Below are 5,945 nucleotides of genomic sequence, written 5' to 3'. Positions count from 1 at the left end.
ACTTCACAAAAGAAGTATGACTATAAGAGAATTCAATTAGTACCATATATGTTTTGATAAATGAAACAATTGATCTACACAAATAAGAATCTTCAGATGTTATATACGTACCCAAACAAATTGTTGCTAAAAGATGGAATCTAATTTGCAAGTAATATAATTGATTACCAATAATGCCATCCTGGCCTAATGTTCTAAGAGCTTGACTTCAACGAGCTTCAATCACAGTTGTGCTCATTCCATTTACTGAATTAACTTCTCGACCAACTGATGGATTTGAATGATCACAAGTAGTTCTGTTGAAAACAAAAGCTGGCTGTTTAGGGGTAGGAAGAGATGAGTCATTATCCAACATGGAAACAACTTCTGACATAGTTGGCCTATCTGTTGCATGCTCTTGTACACATAACAGTCCAGTCTGGATGCATTTTAGAACTTCATGTGCATGGCATGTCTCACTTGTTAATGTTGGATCAACAATCTCCATGGCTCTACTTTCTCTCCATAGGTCCCAAATCTGAATTGATTATTTGAAGACATTAGATAGTATTAGACTATTGAATGGAAATTTTAATATTAAAGTGGCTGATCATTATGAATACGTACATGTTTAACCAAAGTAGAAGTGATATTGTGATAGTGACTATTATTTTTTTTGCTGGTAACAATTTCAAGAAGTAAAACTCCAAAGCTGTATACATTTGATTTTATTGAGAATAATCATTCCATTGCATACTCAGGTGACATATAGCCATTATAATAAAAAAAAAACATAACTGAAACTTACCAACAGTGATTTCAACTTAATAAAATACTTAAAAATGTAAGGTACAAGTACAAAATGCTTTTATTGTAATTTCTAACATATTGGTCAAATTTTACCTTGCGTATATATATATATATATATATTGATATTGATGATGTCCAAAATCCTTGAAACTCAACAATTACTTAGTTAATTTTTTTCGGTTAAAATTTTGAAATAAAGTATAATTCTATGTAACATAGTATGACGAAAGTAGTGATAGTTTGAATTATTGAGTACTTATTAAGTTCCCACAACATGGTTTGTGTTTGCTTCAATTTGATCTCCACCAAATATTCGAGCTATACCAAAATCAATAATTTTTGGGTTCAATGCAGAATCTAACAAGATATTATTGGCCTTCAAATCTCTATGAATTATTCTTAATCTTGAATCTTGATGAAGATATAAGATCCCTCTTGCAATCCCACAAATGATGTTGAATCGTTTCCTCCAATCTAGTTGTAATTTTTTTGCTTGATCTGAATGAAAATTTTAAACTATTATATATGAATGAAGAATGCTTGATCAATTTATCTATTTTACCAAACACAAAAAAATTACATGAGAAAATTAATGAAAAGAACATACCAAAAATAAAAGAGTCCAAACTTTTGTTTGGTAAATATTCATATATCAACATGTTATCTTCTCCTTGTATGCAACAACCTAAGATCCTTACAAGATTCCTATGTTGGAGCTTTGCAATTATAGCGACTTCATTTTTGAAGTCTTCATTGCCTTGTTCAGAATACTTTGACAACCTCTTTACTGCTATCTCCATTCCATTATTGAGTAATCCCTGAAGTCAAAATGCATAGTCCATATGATAGAAAAAACATACACATATGTAAATATCTTGCAAGAAGCCATTACTTAGAGAACTGTCATTGTGATCCCTTTTGCCTTGTGTATGTCTCTATAAAGCAGGAACATATGCCTTGATCAAATTTATGAACTTTGAAACTAGGTACAGAAGAATTCTTACCTTATAAACAAATCCAAAACCACCTTGTCCAAGCTTGTTAGCAACAGAGAAATTATTTGTTGCTTCAACTATGTCAGTTAGATCGAATAAGAGAAAATCTGAATTGCTTTCCATGTCAAGCACATGGTTGCTATGTGTTCTTTTAGCTGGATGAAAAGATAATAACAGATGAGTATAAGAGCTTTAATTTAAGATATATGATACAATCAAGTTATTATCTTACCTTGTCTCGGTTTCTTTACAAACCAATACAAGAGAGCGATTGCCGCAAGTATCAATAGGAAAATCGAAACAACTACGAGTGTCACCAACCCCTTCTTGCCAAGAGAACCGTAGGGCTTCTTTCCATATTTAGCTGCAAATAATCAGAATATGTAACAGACCATTAATTAATTATTTTCGATTAATTGAACTAACAAAAAAAAAAAAAACAAGAAGAAGTGAACAAGAGAATATACCTAATTCAACTGCATCCACACGAACATATAAATCTTGTCCCGCGCTGTTGAATGCCCTAATATCTTCGATGTCACTATGCCATGTCAGACAACCTGCCTGCCTAATTTTGTTAACACTTGTGTATGCTGTACATGAACAATCCTTCAAGCACTTCGCTTTGCATCCATTCAAGCTCATGCTCGTATTGTTATCCACACGTGCCTTTGACGTATCTGGCACCTTCACACGTGGTACCTTCACAAACCCTTCTCCACTTCGGCACGTGGACACATTCTTCTTCCTCACACACCCACTCGACCCATTTCTCAGATTCCACTCTTGTGGGTTCTTGGGTTCGAATCCAGGCAAACACAGACATTCAAACTCTTCACTATTATAAGGATCACAGATGCTATCTGATCCACACCTTTTAAATCTATCGCAATCCTCTACAGGACCATACCAGACCATGAGCCATCTATTCTCTTGAGCCTGCCAAATGGTTCGGGTTATTCGACCCGTTTCTTCCAGCACAATTCTTATGAAGATCGTAGGGTCGCTGAGGATCTTGACACCATTCATGATGGTAACTTCATCAGCATTGTTAACAAAAACAACATACAACAGGGGGTCGGGTTTCATCACCGAAATACCGCTCCATGCTTCACCTGTCCATGACCCGAGCCGCCAGAATGGATCTCCGTCTTTATACATGAAAACCTGAGGATATCCAGTCGGGACTATCCTCATGGTTACGCTTCCAAATGCTGGGTCGTCGGGGATTTCCAAGACGTCAGGAACCGGTCCAAACCGGCTTTTCGATCCACCCTGAATTTCACATACGGAAGCATGGTGTCACCAGGATAATCAAAACTCTGCCATAGTACCTTTCGCCTTCCTCTACTCTCTCTGAGAACCAAATTCCCCGTATCTAAAAGTTCAGCAAAGGTATTAATCGGAGCTGAGAGCGAAACATTGGAAGACCAAATGGGCTTAAGGTTTCCATTGGCATGGTTGAGAACCAGGTTTCCATGGGCGTTGATAGAGAAAACTCCAGAAGTATCGTTCAAAGGATTGCCTCTGTTAGCAACCCAAACAACAGTTAGTTTCGGAACATTATGATACCATATTCCAACGTAGCGGTTGTCGGAGTTATTGCCGGCCAAGCTAAAGAAACTGAGGGCGAAGGTTCCTCCCTTAGAGAGCAACACGTTGGTATCTCTGAGGGGCTGGTTTGTGGATTATCTGTTTAGCGAATGACAAGAGGAATAGACGAGGAAGAGAAGGAAGAATGGAATATTGATGGGAAAAGGTGCTTAGCTGAAAAGAGCTTCATTATGATAATCAAGTAGCAGTGAGGTTGCAGAGATTAGTTGTATTATGAGCTACTTTTTGGAAATTGGAATGGTTGGGATGTCTCTGTGCTCGTCCAAGACATATGGTCAGCAATTGCAGTAGTAGTGGTCAATGGAGAAAGTCGTCCGTGCCGTACGCGCAAGTGGTAATTGATGATTTACATCCGTGAATGTAAAACCGAACTGGATCGGCCAGTTTAACCCATAAATTGGTAAGTCAGCCTCTTTCTTGGTCCGGCTTTCTGTTTAAAACGGTCAAGTGCTGACCCAGTCTAACCTAAGATTAACCCAAGATAACCCAAGTAACGCGTTTTTTTCTCCTAAACAACCCAAAACGACGTTGTTTTGACGCCTTTTTTCTCTGTTTTTTCCCTTAAAAAAATGATCACAAAGGAGAGAGAGGGAGAAATGAAAAAAAAAAAAAAATCCAACAGTCAGAAGGAAAGGAATGAAGAAGGAAGGAGAAAAAGGGAAGATGTGATGAGAAGATTTGAGGAAAAACTGTTGAAGGAGGAATGAGAAAAAGTAATGAAACTAGATATAAAAGCGATGACCTTTTTGGTATTTTCAACTGAATCTGCAATTTCATCGGTGATTAAGACGATTTGAGGAAGATGAATGCTTCAGGAAAAAGATAAGAAGATGAATGTTGAGATGAGACTTGAGAGGGCTGGAGACGTCAGCGCCTGGCACGAAGAAAAGGACGAGTTTAATAGACTCAGATGCAATGCCGGTTTTAACTTTTAGTCTGAGTCATATTTTTCCACTGACCCGCGTTTCCTCCACTTTTATTCGGATTGTGATTTTTGAATTTTGATATTACGAAGAAAAAACAATTACTACCCATAGGCTTTAAAAAAAAATAAAATGTCACTCAATTAAATTAAATCATATTTAAAATAATATTATTAACATTAATTATTCAGATTCCATTTCCGCATATCTAGATTCACAGTAACTTTTATTATATGCTTTTTTCCATCCTGGATATATAATGATTGTAATCAAAATCTGGAATCCTAATATTTTTTAATTTCAATTATATTTTGATATTTGATTTTTTAAACGAATATTATATTTTTTATTATGACCGGTCTGACTCCGACTTGATCTTTGATTAAACCACTAACTTTTGACTCAATGTTTTAACTGGTTTAATGATCAATTTGGTTTTCAATACTTTGATTTACATTGAAGTGTGTGATCTTTCTTCATGCAATCCCTTCCGACAGCTTTCTCAAATAAATGCCTTTGTTTGAAGAAACATACTCCCTTCCTCCTTATGTATAAAGTATTTTTAATTAAATTGTACATATTAATAAATATTTATTATTTAGTTGAAATTATATAAAATCATAATAACTTTTTAGTTTTGTCCCTAATAATGTGACAATTAATATCATGGTAGTGGTGAGAAATATACACAATTAATTATCTATTTTATTTTTCAAGACAAGAATAAAATTGTCTAATTACTCAAAAATATAATTAACACTTATCTTTAGAGATAAAATAAGCTTTTAAAAAATATCTTTTATATAGGGATGGAGGGAGTAGGGAAAAGGCCAAATGTTGTACTCCCTTTCCCTCTTTTTATTACTCATTCCCTCTATCTTAAATTATAAGGCATTTTTTTAGTGATATTTGATATCTCAAAATAAAGATATTATAATAAAAATAAAGTTTTATTAATGATATTTTTTCAATATATCCTTCCTATTATATTATCTCTTAATATTATTTCATAAATTGAGTATTATAAATGAAAGTATTTTTGAAAGTTTATATTTTTGTTTTGAAAAAATAAAATTATAAAGAGTATTTAATAAATTTTATTGATATATTTAATTTTATTTAAAAGTATCTTATAATTGGAGATAGAGATAGTATAAGAGAAACATCTAAGCATAATTATAAATTAAAAAAAACATTAATTATATTCTGTCAAGTTGTCTCTCATAAATAGATAGGATTGTTAAATTAGAGAAAAATGGTAAATGTAAATTTCAATGCATTTTATTCCAAACGTTTCAATTTTAGACATGATTATAAGAATTAATTAACTTTCTTAAATTATGTGAGATTGGTTGAAATTTTCTTACATTTAAAAACGAAGAGAGTATTACAACATAGGACCAAAAGCTTGCAATCTTTGAAGCTATCACTACAACAACAAAAAATTCTATTTAAAAGAGATGCTTAAAAGTTTGTTTTAAACTAGTAAAAAATTTATCTCTAAACATGTAGAGATGGATTTAGAAATCAGTATCATGGATTTTTCAATTTGTCACTTAGTAAAGATGGATTTATTCTATCTTGAAATAAAAAATATCATTTCTAATTTTGCATGAAAAATTCA

The 5,945-nt window shown here is 33.3% G+C and overlaps 1 pseudogene; it reads right to left on the bottom strand.

The window, feature by feature from the left end:
• Nucleotides 1-208: 208 nt before the first annotated feature.
• Nucleotides 209-3,526, bottom strand: LOC129285512 (G-type lectin S-receptor-like serine/threonine-protein kinase RKS1; annotated as a pseudogene).
• Nucleotides 3,527-5,945: the final 2,419 nt, after the last annotated feature.

Source organism: Prosopis cineraria, unplaced genomic scaffold, assembly GCF_029017545.1.
Source record: "Prosopis cineraria cultivar Desert tree isolate PC_DT_omini unplaced genomic scaffold, ASM2901754v1 PC11, whole genome shotgun sequence".
Lineage (NCBI taxonomy): Eukaryota > Viridiplantae > Streptophyta > Magnoliopsida > Fabales > Fabaceae > Prosopis > Prosopis cineraria.
Note: the sequence above shows the minus strand (reverse complement) of the source record. Positions and strands in the feature narration are given on the sequence as shown.